Genomic DNA, 20,869 nt, shown 5'->3' with positions numbered 1-20,869 from the left:
GCTTCCTGACTTCGTGCTTAATATTAACACGACAGCGATCGTTTCATGATTCACCAGATTCACTAATTCAATGATTTTTTTCAACTGCAATCCAAGAATTGATTAGCAGCATGAATCTTTACGAATGACCCAGATGTGGAAACCGTCTCGTCTGGGTCGCCGCTCTCCGATGATTCATGCACCATTAATTTCGCTCGGATTCGTCTAATTTTATTCCCCCCCTCCTGAACTTTATCTCGGCTAGCCTCGACTTTTTTTGGCTGGCGACAAGGGCGGTGGGAATTCCTCACAGCCTCATTTGTACGTACGAGGCACTTAAACACGTTCGCAGTCAAAACACGAAACTGCGATGCTCACAGCCGGACGGCTATTCTCGCTCCACCGGCTGCAGCGAGAGAACGTGCAGCAAGACGGTTTCATTGACGATATCTCTGAAAGAAATCTTTCAACGGGCCTTTCACGAGATTCTAGAGAAACACTCTTGACCCGGGCGCGAGGGTGGTGCCGCGAGTACACACATCAAACGTCTGGCCTCGAAGAGACGGAGTAGCGACGGCTGAAAACGACGTGAAAGAAGAAAAAAAAAAAAAAAACTTGGTAAATCACGACTGGCGTACCTGCATCTAGGTTAGTGGATCATTGTTCGCCGCGGCGAATATTAAGGCTAGCCCGTCGAATGAAACGACGACGATACTGGCCAGATCCACGTGAAAGTTCGCGCAAAGCGGCCGCTTTAATTCAATCCGTGAGCCGCACGGAGGATGAGCTCTCTCTCTGGCTTTCGAGCCATTCTCATCGATGAAACCTCGTGACCGTTGCCTCGAAGGGAGGAAAAGAATCCCGGGAAATGAGCCTAAGGAATTCGTTCAAAAGGGAAAAAGACGAGCGACTCGGAGTTTTTACAGTGCGATCCACGCAGTGTGGAAGAAGAAATACACACTGTTCTGGGTACAGTGGCATTTAGAATTTCATTAGTCATTTCGCGACTTTCACATTTTTCAGATTTCAGAATTGTCTGTAAAGGAATTTGGTAGTACAGGGGGAGAAACGAAAAGTTTGTCCGTGGTTGTCGTTGATTTGATGGAAATACACGCAAAGAAACTGCCGAAATTGATCTTGATTTTGAAATTTAAGGTAAAAAAAAAAAAACTTCTTTTCCTTTTATTGCATTGTATTCTACTCATCACGAAGGTGAAACTTTTCCAAGGAACCATGGGTTGCAGCCTAATAGTTCTCTTCATTTAATACTGCGGACGTGTGAGTTCTAACAGCGACTTTATTCCTCCGGTTCTGAATGCGTGGATATTTATATTTCGAATAATGTTCGTCAGTTGAACAGTTAGTTCTATTCGTTATTCAGACTCACACTGATGCCACAACTATGATAAATCAAATGTTAGTGAAACCTAATTTAGAACCATAAAGTCGCTGTAAAAGGCACGCAACCGCAGTGTTAACTTTCTTGCCGTTTTTCAAGAGAACTATTAGGTTACGACTTACGGTTCCTTGGAAAAATTTTACCTTCGTGACGAGTAGAATACAATGCGAGAAAAAGCATTTGAAATTCAAGTGCCACGGACAAACTTTTCTTTTCACCCTGTACATAAAATCCACATTGAAGAAACAACAGACAGAAAATTTTCGCATCTTCTAAAGACTGCTAGAGAGATCTCTAGAAGGAATAAGGATGTTACCTAAAGACTATAAACGACACTCAATGTCAGAAAGTCAATTCAATTTTGTGCGAGCTATCGAACTGTAACGTATTGCTTTCGAATAAACATCAAATTGTATAATTATATATCGCTTACATGTCGCAAGGAGAAGCTGTAACGTCGATAATTTGCGCGGCTGGGAGAATTTATCGTAGCTCTATCGATTACTTGCTTGATTCACGCGTATTTAATTGAGAACAGACGTGCTCGGTATTCTTTCAACTCTGTGATAAAACGGTCCCGGGGATGTTTATACTCGCTCGTAAACTCTCCGTCTTATTGTCCCGAAAGTCATAAAGGCTGACAATGGTGCTATAGAAACTTACGGGGCGAGTGCTCGACCGGTACTGCCGTTCTCCCAGGAAACGAACAATTACTTCGAAAGTATATCTTGCATATTCTCTATAGCACACGGTCACGCCCATTATAGATTTACCAGTACGATTAATTCCACGAAACATTAATTACCTCTGTTTGCGTACATTGGGACATTCATCTCCGGTATCACTTTACGTCAGACATACATTTTACATGTCCATTATAGCAACTGAAATTTGATGAAAATTACACGAAACACTATTACGAGACTCCGACCATCATAAAAATTGGAACGTGAACCTGGAAATATCAGGTCAAACTAAGTTCGTTTCGGACTTGATTCGTTTCCAATTGACGATGGACGACAATACGATTCGAAATATAGCGGACGAAAGGAAGAGACTGTTGAAAGTTCCAAATATCCTGAGAAGGATTAAACAGTAAATTCAGACGAGTACTGTGCTTAGCTGGATAAGCTGAGAGAATCGACAACAATAAAACGAAACGTCAAATTCATAAATTGGAAAAACGTGCAAAAAAAGAAAAAACAATTACGTGAATTTAATTGAGAAATTTTATTACACCCACTGTATTTATCCATAGATAATCGTCTATCTCGATTGTTTTATACTTTTTTTTTTTTAACTGGCAAAAAATACGACGATATTGTATACAATGCACTAGAAAGACTTCAAAAAATATAAAAATATAAATTAATGAAAAACCAAGGAAATTTTACAATTTTACAGATGGGAAAAAATGGTAGAACGACAGGCTCGTTTATATTTTCGTAGCACTTACATAGGTATATCTCAAATTTTGCTACAAACGAGTATTATAAAAAGCGGAACGAGCTTGTGTAACGTAATCTAAAAAAAAAGAAAAAGAAAAAGAAAAAGTGTACGAAGCACGAGACAGCAAGGGAGGATGCGAGTATTTCTCTTTCGGTGATTAACGCCGCGTTGATTAATCGCGTATCGCGTCAAAAATTGAGCACGCGAGCTTTAATGGAGCCGAGTAATTTTAAACGGCCAACATCTAGGGTGAAAAGGTGAAAAGGTGAAAGGCTGCGCCATCGCGGGACGAGCCAGCGTCCGAGGAACAAGATATCTTTACGATACGTTATATACATCGAGTCGATATTGCTCGAGTGATTCTTCGTTGTGAACGGAAGTTAAAAGTGATCGACTGTCAGCTCTCGCCTCTACCGTCGACATAAGCCCCTTGCGTAAAACTTCGCTGGCTTAATATTTATAATGTTAATTAATGTGTGCGCACTGCCGTGAAAACTTTTGTTTTACTATCACTCGCAATAATTGCGCTCGATAATTAACGGCGGCTAGAACTTTACGATCTTGAATTATCGATGCACGTCTCGCGACTCGTAAGTGAAAATTTCAACTCGATTCCAATTTTCTCCGTCGAGCACGCGAAAACTCTTTTTTTACGTTGTAATTCTTTCATCAACGTAAGTACTATGAATTATTGTACTATGAGTATAAATAACATGTAATACTGTATATATAAAGTGCCATGAATATAAATAATATATGATACTATGAATTATTACTACTGAATATAAAAAAATAATCAGGCGAACTGAAAATATATCCACTATCTCTTTTTGTCCCAAATTCCAAAGTCAATCATTCTGCTGTAAATATTTCGTTTCGTCGACTTACGTCTTCACAGGCACAGTAGGACGTAATTATATTTCAGCGTGATTTTCTTTGATCGTGTTGTTTGAACAATGTCACACTATATAATACTATATATTTATTATTACTGAATATAAGAAATAAGCAATCAAACTAAAAATATATATTTTCGAAAGAAAGGTAACACTATTTACTATTTTATTCCAAATTCTAAAGTCAGTCAATCAAAAAAAAAAAAATTCTATTGTAAAAATTTCGTAATTCGTCGATCTACGTCTTAACAGGCACAGTCAGATGTAATTGGTATATTTCAGCGTGATTTGAAGAGATAATATCACACTATATAATACTGTGAGTTACTATTAGCGAATATAAAAAATAGTCAGTTAAATTAAAAATATATGTTCTTGAAAGAGAGCTAATATTATCTACTATTTTGTCCCAAAAGAAAATTTCATTCTAAAAATTTCGTCAACCTACAGGCACAGTCTGACGTGGACAAGTATGTTTCGGCGTAGTTTTCCTTGGTCGAACAGGTAATGTCACGAGCGCAGTCGGCCGAAGAGGTTACAGCCGATTAAATTCACTTACGGCTCGCGTCCGAGCATAATTTGCGGAAGGCTCGAGCGGACGGTACGCGAGCTATTTCCGCCGCGGTGTCCACCCGAAGACGTATGGCGGGGGATACTGCACGGGTGTTTGCACAATATTATCCAGCTATTTATCAGGATTTCGCGGTGCTGGTTCGCGCGGCCAGCTTCGTTTTAATTCGCGTTTGCCGCGCGTGGCTTACTCGCTGGCCGCGGGACACGTCGTTCCTGCGGCCACGATTTATCGCGGAAAATGTGGCACTCTCTCTCTCTCTCTCTCTCTATTTCCCCGCGCGTCACCGCCCAAGGAACATAACAACGAAAGTTGTAACGCGCCACCAAGCCGCGGACAGGAAATTCCAAGCTGAATGTTCCCGACTGTATTGATACGAGCATCGAGAAACCGTTAGATGCCCCTTACAGTCGGACGCGCTCTCGTCGATTCCAGCTTCAGACATACACACAAATGCAAGCGCGAACATACGCTGCTCGAGCAAATGCATCCAATTGATGTGATCGAGGAAGGAAAAAATCGAACGAGAAAGATAAAGCTGAGGAAGAGCTTGCATGTTCTATTTGGAATTTTATGGATACTTAAGGAAACTTTTATGAACATACAAGGGGCTCATAAACTTCCAGAATTGATACATGATCAAAAGTACTAATAAACATGGATCGAAAGATTAACACACAGGTGACTGGCAATGCCAAGATTAGTAGAAACATATTACATTCGAGTAAATAAATGTTAATACTTATAAATTTTTCAATGTTAGCTTCTATAGTCACTACAAAATGGTGCGAAGAAATTAACGCAGTATAAAACATATTTTAAATACATTTATAATTTATATATTATGATTTATTCATTATCATATTAAAGTACTACAAACAAAGAAAAGGTAAATGAATACAGTCTTCACAATGTGACGATTCTTTTGGTATAATTTTTTGCTTCTGTTCTACCTAATTTGTTTATTACAAATTTTTTCATAATATCGTCTACAAAATCCTACATCCTGGCTTTTCCTGCCATCTTTCTTATTTCTTCGGTATAGTTTTCTCTATAGGCTTGTACGTGAAGCATTCTCAATTTCATCACATTGTAAAAGTAAAATATCGAAAAAAAATAAGACAATCGAAAGAACACTGTCGAGGTTACCAATAAAATAAATCCATTAAACATGGTTATACCAACTTATCTGTTGCAGATAATATATCAAAGTAATATCTATCGTATAATAAATCCATGTTGGCGTCTTGAGCGAGTGATGTAAAATCAACATGGCGTTAAACGATTTTTTGTTTCGATTGAAGCTACGAACTTTGTCACTTCGAGAGCTACATCATACCATGTATAAACACTCGATTATTTGCCTTTCTGCTCTCTACGTGTATTATTATCTGCAATTATCTTGTCACGAGACATAGTACCTATTGCTAGACAAGTATGTAACGCATCTTCGTTGCAAAGCTAATGCAGCGCAGTAAAAATGAATCGTACCATTCCAATGGAGAAACAATTATGCAATACGTATGTACGTGTAGAAGAAATATTTTGTAATTTCATCTCCGCATTGTCTTATAATGCATACATATGTACGTTCGTGTGTTCGTAAAAATTTCCTAGGATAAGAAGCACGCCTGTTGTCGGCGCACAGCCGAGCGAGTTACGGAGAAATATTTTCGTATTGCAGCGTGCCGTGTCGGCGCGAGCGGAGAAATTGTCCTGATGACAGGGAACGCGAATTCAAGCGCGACCGATGCGCGTGTCTCTCCTCTCCTTTCCACCGTGGTCGTAAATTGAAACAAACGGAATTTAATCTCTCGCTGTTAGACATGCTCCGATGCACCGTAGATATTTCCCAACGCGAAATTTCATTTCTTCCCATCTCCCCCGTTGGATGCCGATGACTCGCGCGAATAAAAAAGAAAAAAAAAGAAACAATCGCTCGCGTAATAAGCGCGCGAAGCGCGTAACGTCGGCGTCCAACGACTCGGGGAATCTATTACGCTTACGAGATAATGGAATTACGGCGAAGCTCCGAGTGAACGAGTGAACTTCGTACGAAGAAAATGCAAGAGCAGTTGGCTCGATTGGGGAAAGATAGTCTCACACGGATTCGAAGGAGGCTGCGTACGTAAATTAGAAAGCTTGCGTCCACACAAACAGGACACACAGAGAAAGTTAGTTAGTTCGATGATCATTTGTTTCCAAGTGACGATGAGGCGATAGTTTCATTTCAGCGGTATGTTTACTCGAAATGTCCGTCACTCGTTTTGATACACACAGTCGAGGTTATCTCTCTTCGAGGAGATTTCATTGTTTCCACTTGCGTGCTGTTACAAACTGCGAATACTCTATTGTTGCGAGTTACGGTGTGCACGCCGCGGTTAACTTTTGCCCGCCTTGTAGCATTATTCGCCGTACGACGACGCGTCATCGTACGTGCGTGCACGTCCGTATGATAAATAATACGAAAAAAAAATGTTGTCCCTTTATTACCTTCTCTGTACTCTCTTGCTGCATAAATAATTTCGTTACGTGTGCCGCGTAACTCAAAGGCAAAGATAACTCGCTTCATTAATACGTTGAGCGCGGCGTCAATCCCTGGGGATTGATAGTAAACTTTTCGTGTCTGGTCAGTGTTTGTCCGTGGGACCAGCAGGATCAAGATTAAAATAAAAATAATTTTTTTTTTTTGTAATTTTGTAATTTTAATGGAGTTCTAAACAAAAATAAAATTTAGCTTTACACGTGTTACAAAAAGTAATATTTCGTGTCTTTAGAGAACTGAGTAGCTTTTTTAATGGTATACTTTTGCATTGACTGCGCCATTTCTAAAGAAAAAGTGAAACAATGTCGTCACAGCGATATCTAGTCTGTTTATACCCTCTAATCCAATACTCGTGTGATCGAGTGATAGCGCAGCAAAATCAGCTCCGCGCTTAACGTGTTAAACATTTCCGTTGGATTTCAAGAAGTTTCTCTCGGCGTTTCGTAGAATCGCTGAAAACTCGTTTTATGCAGAGAAATGCAGTTGCATCGTCGCAACTTTTTGGATTTCATCCTCGAGATCGCTCCTCACAGACACAGTTGAGAGTCAAAGACAATCGATCGCAACGGCTATCCGGAGCCTCTTGTTTTCGCGCGTTACTTCAGAACGCGGCGTACACCGTTGACCCGAATTCATTTTTAAGCGCTCGACAGAGTAGAACGAGTGCACGCGCTTTTCACCCCTCGGTTTTCGCAGGGAGGGAGGCTTCCCTCTCGCGACTAAAGGCCAGAACTCTATCACCACGACAACCGAGTAATCGGTGAACCGTGAGGCCGAACTACACTCTAGCGCGTCGCCGATCCACCACAAAGATGAATAGGATAAAAGAGCGCGAAAAGAGAAAAAAAAAAAAAATTGATAGAGAGAGGGACGATATCCTACGACCGAGTCAGTTCGTTAGCGATTATATTTATATTTAGATCGACTCCTCACAGCTTCCGACTCTCCGAACGTGTATTTTTTTTTCTTTTTTTTTTTTTTTTCTTTTTTTGGAGGGGCGCTACGAGCAAACACGGGCCTTGCATGAACGTTTTGAATTCGTTACAAAATCATGTTCGTGCGGTTTTCTTTTTTTTTTAAAGGGAGCGAATTTAAATAATTTACAGCGTTGTTCCACCTTTCGTTTCTCTTCCGTGAAATTTTCTGCAGTTTGCTGAAACTGCCTGACAATGGTAAATTTCGATAAGACGATTGAATCGTTTGTCCTGAAATTTGGGTTAAATACTTTCTAAATGCTGTAAGAAATTAGATCTCTTTTAAACGGAACGTACAAGAACAATTCAGAATTTCTGTCTGGAGACTTGTATTCAAATTTTCGAATTGAAGTCGAACTTTTTTTTCGTCGAATCTTCTTCTCTCGTGTAATAAAACCCACGCGATCCACCTGCATAAATTCTTTTTCTATTCTCGCGCGAACGAAAACCAAATTCTTGATTAATAATCCAATTACTCCAGACAATACGTAAAGCTACATATTCTGCATATTCATAAAGCGCCAAGCTCTTTCCTCGCACCTACGATTTCAAAAAAAAGACTGTCCACCCACGAACTGCCACATTTTTTTGTTTTTCCACGCACGTCGCCAGTCGTGAATCCAGTCGAATCTCCTTCAAAAGAGAACGCACCAAAGGTTAAACGCAGGCTGCATTTTAACGCGAAATAAGCGTCGGGTATTGAGACGTTCTCGTAGCAAGAGAGAGAGAGCGCTATTATTCTTCGTTGTGTCTATTTAACCCTATACAGTCGCTTCATATAGAGAGCGACCCTGGTGTTGTATTTGACTCTCATTCAGCGTTTATCGAACATTATTCCCGCATTACAGAAATCTCCGGTCTAAAAATATAGACGCGTTTGTTCCTTACTCCGGACACACAACGCGTCTTTGACCCGTATCTCGGCTGCCTCGAGTCCTAAACTCCACGCAGAACGTTTTTGTTCGAACTGGATCGACGTAAGGTATTTTCCGAAAAATGATCGATCGTGAAAGCGAGGAAAGCGGAGATATTATAAGTACGATACAAATTTGGCTCGATTTAATACCGAATCACGGTTGTGTTCGAGTCCGTTTTCATTTGTCAGTGACCTGGCCGCAAGTTTCCTTTTCAAAACGCCGTCTTCATGGTCTTACCTTTGATGTTATATTAAATTGTAAATTTACGCCAATCTTATCGCAACGCCGGTAAGATAATAAGCCGAGGAATTTTATACATGTAACATATACGTAAATGACAATAATTATAAAGTAATTAATATATATAAAAACAAACATATAAAAATATTATATAAAATATAAAATTATAATATAAAAAATAATATATCGTATAAATATAAAACAATAATTATATAATAATAATTATAAAATACTTCTCCTTCCATCGTGTATACATGGATCGATATACATATACGAAGTGAATAGAAACTGCTGGTTAGAGAGACACGAAAGTTTCACGTGGGCAAGTTAAGAGTACAGACACGTAACTATTATTTGAAAGAAAACTAGTTTTCATCGGTGAAGTGAATCGTGATTTTATACGAACAACAGAACTTTACTCGTTCCATGAAAATTCAATTAATTCTAGTCACCCGAACATAAGCTACTATATTAACAAACTTTATAACCCCCCCCCCCCCGCTTCCTTCCTTTTCTTTACTCTTTCTTTTTTCTTTGCTCTTCCCACCCTGCTCGACTTCTTTTCCATTTTTCTCTCCTCCCTCATATTCATTTTTCCCCTTCTTTTCCGCCATCTATCTATCTTTCTTTCATCCCTTCCTCCCTCACATTTCCACTTTTCTCAATTTCTTCTCAGAGATACGCTCAAGCAAGCTTTGAATACATACGCGCATCGATTTAATCGGCAAGTTTCACACTCGAAAAAAAGCGGCGCCCAAGGTTTACAACGGCAGTAGAGCAGAACGAATGGGAACTGAGGGTTGATCGGTTCCTCCACCGAATCGTCGAGTTCGTCGCGAACGGAAAGCGATCAAGCTTTTTTCTATTAAAAGGTGACTCTGAGGAGGAATGTGTTCTTCTAGCCCTGGTCCTACAACCTGGCTCAATAAATGTACAAACCAAAATATGTCGCTGGAGAAAGATCAGTCCCATAAAGTAATTTTAAAAGCAATTACTAGTACACTGCTAAAGTACAATTGGTAATTGAGAAAATTACTTTATGGGAGTGATTTGGCCGAAAATGACTTATCTTCCCAATCATGTGATAGAGAGTTGGCCTTATATAAGGTCCCGCTAGACAATAGTACGCGGAGTAATAGTATGCATAGTAGTACACGGTATATACAGCAGTAAACACTAGTAAGTAAGATGTTACGATAGCGAAGATGGTTAGTCCGGTTCAATTAGCGAGCGTATTCCTGCACCCTTGTACGAACGAACACTCTCACCGCCTATTCCCAAAGTGACTATGTATAGTCACCCGCTGTCTGACGCTTGCTGGATATTATCGGTGACTGTGTTCACCCAACGATTGACGTTCTAATGACTATAGTCTACTGGTGATTTTAGTCACTCGATTGTAAAGAAAGGAGGATAATAATAAAATTCACAAAGAATCCTCGGATCCTCTAGGAACTACAAGATCCCTAGAAAGGATAAGAGTACTATCTCTGAAGACTATAAATGATACTCGCAAAAGAACATACCGCTGTATGAATTATCGATTTTGATGAAATTTCGATGGCATAAATGTAACTTTTAAAAAATGAAATATTTGATCCGTATTTTTTTTTATTGGCAATGGTCGATGTTGAGGGGGTGAATACTCAACATTGGGGCTGCGGGACATATTTTGTCAAATATCCCGGAAATTATTGAAGATACTGTTTTTTGTGTAAATTGATGAAATTTTTTTAACGACGAATTTAATGACGTATACCATTTTGCAAAAAAATTTTGTTGCTACTGTTCAAACAATACCATCAAAAAACGCACGTCGAGTTCTACAAGTATAATCGTATATTCTTCGTGGCGGGATAATAAAATTTTGCATTTATTCTTAACTTTGGTAGGTTAAATGTCAACGTTAGGATCGGCTTCGTACCGACAGCAGGATCACCGTAGCGAAAAGTTTAAGCGACCGCTGGCAACTGTTTGCGGACCATAACGAGTGACCAAATCCTATACAAATAACTCGTCGCTTTCTTTTTCTTTTGAACTCGTCGGTATAATGTCACTGGACAGAAATTATTAAGAAGTAAATAAATTTATTATTTGTTTTGCCTGGATTGTACTCAGACATACTTAAAACTGAGAAAATGTTGCAATTTGGGACGAAAAATTCTCGTCATTTCGGCGCAAGAGGTTAAAGAACGTCACGCGCCATAATCGACGAGGGGCCAAGCGTCGAACGCTGTGGGGCGCAATTAAACGCCACGTAGCGTAACGCGTGCCGATATCGCGACCAATGGGGGTAGCCAAAGTCGAAACGACGTCCCGTAGTAACCTAGTCCGAAACGTTCTACAACGAATTCTCTCGTTGCCGAAATTTACGAAGCGAAACGTACAAAGATCGGGCGGGACACGCGGGCCCATGCATCGCGCGCCACATCCATTACGATGCATGCGTATTTGTGTGTGTTCCACCACCGACTCGCCGCGTACGCGCGTCACATACATTTGAATAACATCGCATCGATACCGAATGTATCGGCCGAAGCCAAACTGTACGCGACGGACAGTCAATCCGCGTGATTTACGTTTATCTTTACTTATCGCTTCATCGCTGGCCCGTTGCTCCTCGTCTCGAAACTGACAAGCGAGCGCGTCGCTGCGCTCACTTTCCAACCCTCTGCGCTGACCAGTTTAATTTTCGTTTGTTCGTGCGTACCTGCAAACACAATGAGAATGAACGAATTATTAGACAAGAGTCAAGAAAGTAAATAGTTGGATGGTACACATTGAGAGAGAAATAATTATAATTGCAAGTGTCGGCGCAAGAATGTATCTAACATTTCTGAATGTGTGAGTGTTGCCATCATTTAAACCAGAGGTGGCGAACTGGTGGCCCTTACCCCCACTTTCCTGATCACTAGCGCTATCCCCTCCACTGCCAATTGTCGCAGCCACAATACTCGCTTACTGAACACAATGGAGGTAGGGTTCGTGAAGGATAAAATCATCGAGCTAGGGAAAGCAACTTTATAATTTCTAATTTTTCGATGGCAGGGATCTCCCGTGACCATATTTCATGTCCTTCGTTACCTTGCATCTTCTATTGTAGTCATACCGGACTACCAATTCCAAGACTCGGTAAGTTTCTTCATTGCAATGGTCCCTATCGCACATGAACTCGAAAAAGAGATGAGAAAAATAAATTCATCGAGCCAAGAATAAAACTTTCAGATTCACTATTTTCTCCACGGCAGCGATTTCCCTTGACCGTACTTCATGTTTTTTTTTTTTCTTACTTTTTATTTCATTGTTGTAGTCATGCCTGACTCTCAATTCTAAGGTTCGGTAAATCTCTATCGCAACTTTTCTACGATATCCATAAATCCAAGACATATTGCGAGGGACACATCCTGGAACCATTAGAAAGTGCAAAATACTACTTTCTGGGACCGACCTCGCTCACATCTGGAAGTAACTAGCATACCCTCCCTAAACCCATAACCATAGAATCCACAGCTGTATAAGACGCAGGAAAATAGACAGTTCCCGAACCAAAACCTTCAGATTCAACCCGTATCAAGGAACCTGCAGGTTATTTGAAACTTTTCCTGCAAGCCTCATGATGCAAACAAACCACACAAATATCCACAAACTAATAATATCAATCTTCATGCAGGTTAAAGGACACTCCAAGCCCAAGGTACTGCAGACAAGACATCCTGACTAATTAAATTTAAAAAAAGAAAAAAGAAAAAAATAGACAGTTAAAGTTTTTTGGCAATCGTGCAGTGCGCACAGAAGTTGCAGAGCAAACCATCGACGTAACGACAATCTACGTTCCTCAATTATCCAATACAAGTTTGCCAGATTATCAACATCGTACAATCAAATCGCACATCTGACGAGTGTATTAGCTATCATACTAATCCAACCCCTTGAACTTTCATTAACGTTGAAAGACAGCCACCGATCTGCTCAACGCTCCTTATACGTCGAGGTTAGATCGGCACACAACACTCGCATTAGGTATATATGTATACATACGAATTGTTTTCTTTACTAACTGCTAAAGAAAGAATAGTTTGTATTGTTTTCAAGATTGACCACACAATCCTTCGATCTCTAACTTAGTTCACATATTGCAGAACTTTCAAAGTCCTAGAGTTTTTGAACACTTTACTGAACTTTCTACGATGAGTCAGAATCCAACCGAGTAATCGTGAAATCCCGCGAAACACGATCTGTATTGATGCAATCACGCGCGCGTGCAAGTACGAACATGATCGATGACGTCTGTCTGAAGATCGATTACAAGTCATAATCGCAATTATCCAGTGGTTCACGCGGCCACGATCGTCCCGAATTGATTCCCACTGCACCGCATAGGAAACGGCGAGCCACCGATTCAATCGGCACGCAAGGCGATTCATCGCGCTAAATTAATTTTCGAGCGTTGATCTGGTTGTCGTTGAGATGCCCGATCGTGATCGATCGCAACGTCTCGATCAATCTTCACGTTCGTGTTTTTCACGATTATTATTACACTCGGTCGAAAATCGAATTTTACAGCGCCGAATGACTTCGACCAGCTCCACAAATCAGACCCGACGTCTAGATTCTGAAATATTATAATCCAAATTCAGTCTAATCTCAACTTTCCCCTACGTTCCCGCGATCTCGGTGTTGCAATTTACTGTTCCGCAGAGCCCGCCGGCTTCGCCGTAACTCCCGAAATAAAAGTAACTTTCCGAACTAAAAGTTTCCAAAACTCGAACACCGCTTGTAGCAGTTGTATCAGTCTGGCGGTATCAGACAGCGTAGAATTTCGCAAAAAAAAAAAAAAAAAGAAAAAAGAAAAAAGAAAAAAGAAAAAAATATTGACGAAAGCGAGAAGTTCAGTCCCTGATTTTCACGCGTGAAACTCGCAACGTGCACACGGTGCTCTCGAGAACCGCGAAATATCCGCGGTAGAGTCGTCGGTCTCGGCGGCACGATGAATATCACACACGAAGATCGACAATACGCAAACAAGCAGATGTAACGACGCCTGATTATACACGCCTCGGTATCCTCGGTATCGTGTTCCGAGAGGCTTTATCGATGCTTATTTAAATAAAACCGATAACAGCTGCTAATGTCCCACACGGAGTGGGACGTCGCACCACCACCACGAAACGAACGACGACGAAACGCCGTGGCTTGGCAGAGTCCCGTGCATCTCTGATTACTCATTACGCGATCGGGAGAAAGTTTACATACGTATGTATCGTCTCTCCGCTTAATCAACCGGTGTACACGCGGTTGCGCGTCATTTTTCCTATCGGCCGGCAATCTCAGCGACGCTCTCCGCGTATCAGCCGAGCTAGTAATTGCGATTACTTCCTCGATAGTCGGTCGAAATTAATTTTCACGCGGCCCGGCGCCGGAGGTTTATCAAACGCGCGTTTCCATCGACACGCGAGGATCCGCATACACAGTAATTAATCTTAATGCTAGGCGTGGCGAGCGCCGGTTGTATCGTTGATACGAATTGCGCCGGCTGATCGAAATCGATTTACGGAGAACCGCGTCGAGAGTTCGCACGTGCATCATATGTACATATACGTGCGTCTTGTATGTACGTACGTACATACAGACGTGGATACGAGGGTCACGCGTGCTAATCTCTGTTATATCGCGATAGAGATCTCGCAGTGACGATCAACGCTGGTTAACCACTGTCGCTTTTGCGACGGACTCTTTTTCCCCTCTTTCTTTTATTCGTCAGTTTTATATGGAATTACCCGAAGAATATTTATAGAGTGGAGAAAATCACACGTAAAAATGTCTCGTTGTATATATATCTTATTATGAATTTTGTCTTGACACCGCAATTACCAAAATTAGAAACCACACACCAGTTATTAGAAATTTTACAGATATGAAACAATGTATTTTTCGAAATTTAAATGACCCTCCGTAAAATATACAAAGAGAAGTTGGTGCAATTTATCGTATTACAAAGACTTTCCAATTTTTTTTACTTTGATATCTCTGATGGAAATTTTACGCTTTCTCGTCGGTGGTTCAAGTGGCCGTGAACGAATACATATTCTTTCAATCAACAAATTTCTAACATTCTTCAAGATTTTCGCATCTCCTTTTTTGAAAAACATACTTCTTCGATTTGCGTCATATGTATTCTCTGACGTTCCGTATTAGATACAAGCAATCGTAATAAGAGCAACAGTGTCTTGAAATATCAGAAACTCGGCGTACAAACAGCAATGCAAATGAGAGAATGTCAGGATGTTCCCTACTGACAGCCAGGTGATTATTTTCACTCGGGAAACAAGAAGTATAGGAATAATATGTGGAAACGGTAGCAATAAAAAGTCCCGCTTTCGAGTGGGACGATGATCGATCGATACTTGTCTCCTTAACATGCTGCTAAACAGACAGAGTCCGGGGCACTACCCAACGAAACCGATAAGATCGGTTTCTTTCGTAAATGCCGGTTTATTTCTACTTCGGAGAAAGAAACCGTGTCGAGATGGCAGTCGGATAAAGAGAAACACTGTAACCAAATACTAGATCTAATTACATTTTGTAATGTACAAACGTTGTGCAAAACGGCCCAACATTTCACGTCATTCGACATCTAATAATTATAATCTATCGACATATCATAAACGTGTGTACGCCGCTCGATTAAATCGGCTTTTCCGTTCTGCGCCAGTTCTGCGCAACGTGACGGAGATGAAATCGAACCGAAATCGTTTTTTCTTTAAACGGCGAAACTATCAGTACCTCTATCAAAGTAACGGAATTTCAAATTTTTATTTTGACCGATAGTTCGTTGACTTTTGCCAAGAGTTTATTATACACTTTTTACTCTCGTTCTTTCGGATATACCCAAAGAATATTTCTCAATTACTTTCACGAAAGTGGGCACGTACAGGATCGTAAATTTCAAGTTAAATTTTAATGAATAAAATTCATAACGTCTCGTGTAATGAAACATTAATAAAATAAAAGTCTCTTCATTTAATAAATTACCATTTAACTTAATAGAAAAAATAATCATTCAACAAGTGAAATATAAATCTTATTTATAACGTCTTATGTAATATAACACAAATAAAATATAAGTCCTGTGATATAAGTCTCTTCATTTAATAAATAAAATTTATAAAATTAATCCGTTTTTGAATGATTTAATCACCTATTTCTATACTTTTATTTCCATCTGTTCTCCGATAACACACAGTATATAATACACAGTAGATAAAATTAATCAGTTTTTGAATAATTTAATTACCTATTTCACCTATCACCTATCTATTCACAGTATATCTATAACAGTATACATATTACAAGTTAGTAAAAATTCTAGCGTCAAAGCAGCAAGAAAATTTAGTTTATTTAACATTCCTAAAGAAATCGAAAGCCGATGCTTTCCCTAGGGATAGATCCTCTAGATAGATCCTCTAGCAAACTCTCAACAATCGCGTAATGAAATGGCAGGCTAAGCGAAGTCGCCCCCTCGTCGGCCGCGTAACGATCGTTCGAAAACTTTGCATAAGCTCGACGATCCGCCAGAATTGCCGTGCAGAGAAGTAGCACAGCGTAGTTATCGATCCAGCCAAGATTTAGGCTGGAAAACACGGCAACGCCACGGAAATGAAACTGTCCATTATCCCAACGGCGATTCGCCTTGATTCCTAAAATTGTATCTCGAAAGTTCAAAGACCTCGGTGCCGGAGTTATCGTGTTGAACACTCTCCCGTTCCGGTTAATAACTTCGTGCTGTACACACTCGAATTTCCAGATTCTCTTACGTGTGTGTGTGTGTGTGTGTGTGCGTGTGTGTACACATCCGACTGCAATCGATATCACAGGTTATTTCACGGTTTCGATATCCTTTTTATGCCAAGGTTTATTTTATATTAATTTGATCATTTGCGAGATACAGTGGAACATCATTCGTATCAATTCTATGCATTTGAGCCAAATTTGGTCGATCGTTACGCAAACACACTTGCTGGCTGAATCCACTTGTTTGAATTTGAGCAAAAGAATCTTACTGGTAGGAGGGATATGTTATATAAATTATTTATCGATACAAATATAAATGGAGTTCTATTACACTTGCTTCAATCACGTATTTTATTTCCAGATTTTATATTCATCTTTTGGACTCGTCGAGTGATTCGTTGATTTAACAATAGAACCACCATGGTGGTCAAAATGAATTTATAGTTTTTATTAATTTATAATTTTAATTTATTTCTTTTTAATTTTTAGACATTTTATATATATAAAACAGTGTATTTTTTTATCAATGTCTCGGATGGAAATTCCACGCCTTAATCGTCTTTAGATACTAAAATGCACTCTTTCGAAACTGATCGCTTATAAAAGCAACTCTTCTAATTACACTTCACGTTGAGACTATCTTCCGATACTAGAAATAACAACCCTTCGAAATTACGAAATTTCGAACGTGACGACGATCTTGAAAAAAGAAAGAAAGAAAAAAAATTGTCACCGCGTCCGAATCGACTTGTCAATGCGCTCCACATATGTATATGTATACGTCTCGACGATTATTATTTCCGAGAACAGTGGCGACAGGCTATTCGTCTTCGTCGTTCGCGATGACCCGCTGGGAGAAGTTTGGCCCTGATTTTTGGACGTACGAAGCGATAGTGGCAGCCATAAACTGGGACATATCCCGAGTCGTGCAGCTTGGACAGATTCGAGATAAACTCGGAGAGAGCCGAGTCGTCTCACCGAGGGGTTATCAACGCCCTAACCCGCGGCTGGCTAACGGCCGGACGTTCAATTATTTATTTAGTCTATCTTATCGCGCGCGGCGATGCTCGCGCGAATCCCGCTAACACGGTACACGGCTACAGCTCGATTCTCTTCGTTCTCACCGCCTCGAACGTCGGCGTGTTCGTCGAATACTGCCCCGTGGCAGCGATTCAGCAATTATGTTTATATTGTCAGTAGATTACCGCTGGATTCGATAGAAAAATCAACCAACGATGAACGATTAAACTTTTCTAACGATCTCTAATCGCGATGAACTACTACGTTCCAATTTTAGTTGTTGATCGTAAACAACGATGAAATTTTTGTTTTAGTTCGTTAGTTGGAATGAACGATCAAATATTTTTTCTTCCTCTTTTCGTAATTTGAAATGACAATTATTTTCAGTTTTCTACGACGCGATATCTAGAGTGAAAATTATAACAACGACATAAGAAGAATAAAAGAATTTCAGAAGAAGAAATTTCTGAGAACAATCCTAGTCGTAGAATATTAGAATGAAATTATATTCTGACATAGTAAAGCGAAAACTTAAGAATATAAACGGTGACTCGTGAAAATGTCTAATTGCTTGTGAAAACTGTGATGAAATAATTGATACGAAACATTTTGAAATTTTCCACATACGCGGTTGTATTTCAACATCCGTTTCAAATTTTACCAACGCAATCACGATACTCGTGTCTTGTGTAATAATAATTGATAGAGATAACAATGTAGAACAGTGTGTAAGTAGTGAATAATCGAACACCGGCAATCCGACCGACGCTCGTTCTGTTCTAAAGTTGCATCATTTATTTTATTTCCTCTCACCTCGTACTTGTTCCCTCGAGGAATGACGAGAACTTGATTCGCCAAGTTTATCCACTGCATTTTCTCGCTCGTTAATTATAATTTGAAGAATTTCAAATGCTGCAAATTACACGATATACATATATATCGTTGAATTGAGTTCTCTTAAACGCTCATATCTACGTTTAATAAGCTCTCAGAAATAGACTCTCACGTGAAAAAAACATTTTTAAATTAGTTTCTTCCTACAGTGTAGTGTTGCTTCCTACACCATCTCTCATATGCATACAGCGATGAGAAAAATTAAACACACGTGCAGAGCTTTAACGTGAATAATATTTTATTTGCATGTAGAATACGAAGAGAAAAAGAAAAAAGATATACGTAGTGTGTTGTAGGATGTTTTGGGTTTCTCAAAAAAATTTTACAATCTGTTTTCGTGAAATCAGTTTTGCACCATAATTGACTGAAATGAAAAATTCTTGACTTACTTTAAATCATTACAATTTTGCAAAAGACATCATATAACGATCTACGTGTTTGGTTTTATTTTAAAGCGTAGAGCTTCTATTTTGATCATCCTGAATTCGTCCTTTTCCCTCTGAGACACTTTTACATCATGTAGCAAATGAAAAAGTGTTCTTTTCTCTAAAAGGAAAAATTGAAAAAATTGTAAAAATGTACAAACGTAAAAACAGCGAAAAATTTTTATTACGACTGAATCGTGGTTTTGAAGATTAAAGTTTCCTCTCTACAAAATTTACGGTTCTTTCTCGTCAGTTTGTTGAACTTTGAACATCAGAGTTAAACGACGAAAATCTAAGAAATCCTAACATCTCGTCGTCTGATGCTAACGAGTTCAAAGTTCGATAAAATGGCAAAGGAAGAATCGACAAGGTTTAAGAAGTCATTGTAAAAAAAAAATTTCAATTTTCTAGCCACGGTGATTTCTTTCAACATTTTCAGAGTTGCGTTTGAATTTTTACAATTGTCGAGAGTAACAAACGTCCGCTCCTCGCTGGATGGCCGCAAAAATAACTTTGAAAAACGATTTTAAAATGAGACCAAAAGCAGGTAGTAGGTTTTCACAAAATTTTCAAAGTATCGACAAATCCTTTTTGTCATTGCATGCTCAATCGCCGACTGTTACTTCAATTGGAACCGTTGCGCTCCACACTCGTAACTTTCTCGCCCCCGAATCGATCTCGCGTGGCGTTTCATCCTCGATCGATATTTATCGACGCACCGATGTATCCATTATCCGGTGGGGTGGTCGTTCGACCAGATAAACGTGGACAAGTATAGACTTCCTCTTAATAAGTACAGATTAGAGAGGCGTATTTACGTTAACCTCTGCCCCCTTCATTATGCAAAAGCAATAGCGCGTTATCGATTCGAGCGGGGTACGATAAACTGCGTATATTGTGTTTACCGATATCCGTCGCGCTGTCGGATAAACACCGCGCATGAGAATCGAATGTAGTATGCAAGCCCCGAGCGGGGACAAGCGTCATCGCGCGTATGTATTTATTCTGCCGACAGGAGAGTATACCTTTCGAGCGCGGCCAATGAGCAAAGTTTGCCCGTAAATATACATATGTACGTCTGGAGCATACGTCGAAGGGGTTACGGCGGAGTGCCAGGCTCGACAGGCGTGCATAATCTTTCCTTCTGTCACAACGGCCTCATTGATTGTGCTCGCGACGCTCGCCGCTCTTCGCCAATAATCTTTTGTCACGGCTAATGTATTCCGTTTTTTAACGACCCTCGCGGCTCGGTTCCACTCGCGGGGCGTTATCTTTTAAAACGTTCCTTGTCGTTAAAATGCGCGATATGCTTGCCAGAATTGTCACGAGCACCGCCAACGAACCGTTCTGGATAATCGATCGAATTTCGGCGAATTTCAGCCAAGTCACCGTTTCATCGATCAACGACGAGAAACTCCTAAATCTCGAGCTAACTAAACACGCGAATTTTAGCGTTTTCTAGAGGTCATCGATATACGATGAGACTCCAAAATCTCGAGCTGCCGCGTAAATTTCTAAGAGATGGGGGCTCTCCTCCGGGAGAAATTGCTTTTCGATATCAAATTTACTTCATTTTAAACGGGATAACACGTACTTTCGCCTTGAATTTCTTTAGTTATTTTCATTCGTACATTTATATTTTATTGGCGTTTCGAAAGTAGAATTGTATCGTGAACTGGTACACTCGCGAAATGTTGAATCCGAGTCTGATTCTTTCGCCGTTACGCATGAACGGCAAAGTGACATACATATTCGAGATATTAGTGTGT

General features: G+C 40.0%; 1 protein-coding gene across 1 annotated transcript in view; it reads right to left on the bottom strand.

Moving 5' to 3' along the window:
* The window catches only part of LOC122532377 (fat-like cadherin-related tumor suppressor homolog), a 253,617-nt gene extending 241,964 nt beyond the window's left edge, over positions 1-11,653 (bottom strand). The window contains exon 1 of the mRNA XM_043661120.1: positions 11,562-11,653. The gene's annotated coding sequence lies outside the window, so the exon portion shown is untranslated. The remainder of the gene's footprint in view (positions 1-11,561) is intronic.
* Positions 11,654-20,869: the final 9,216 nt, after the last annotated feature.

This window comes from Frieseomelitta varia, unplaced genomic scaffold (assembly GCF_011392965.1).
Source record: "Frieseomelitta varia isolate USP_RPSP 00005682 unplaced genomic scaffold, Fvar_1.2 scaffold_453, whole genome shotgun sequence".
NCBI lineage: Eukaryota > Metazoa > Arthropoda > Insecta > Hymenoptera > Apidae > Frieseomelitta > Frieseomelitta varia.
Note: the sequence above shows the minus strand (reverse complement) of the source record. Positions and strands in the feature narration are given on the sequence as shown.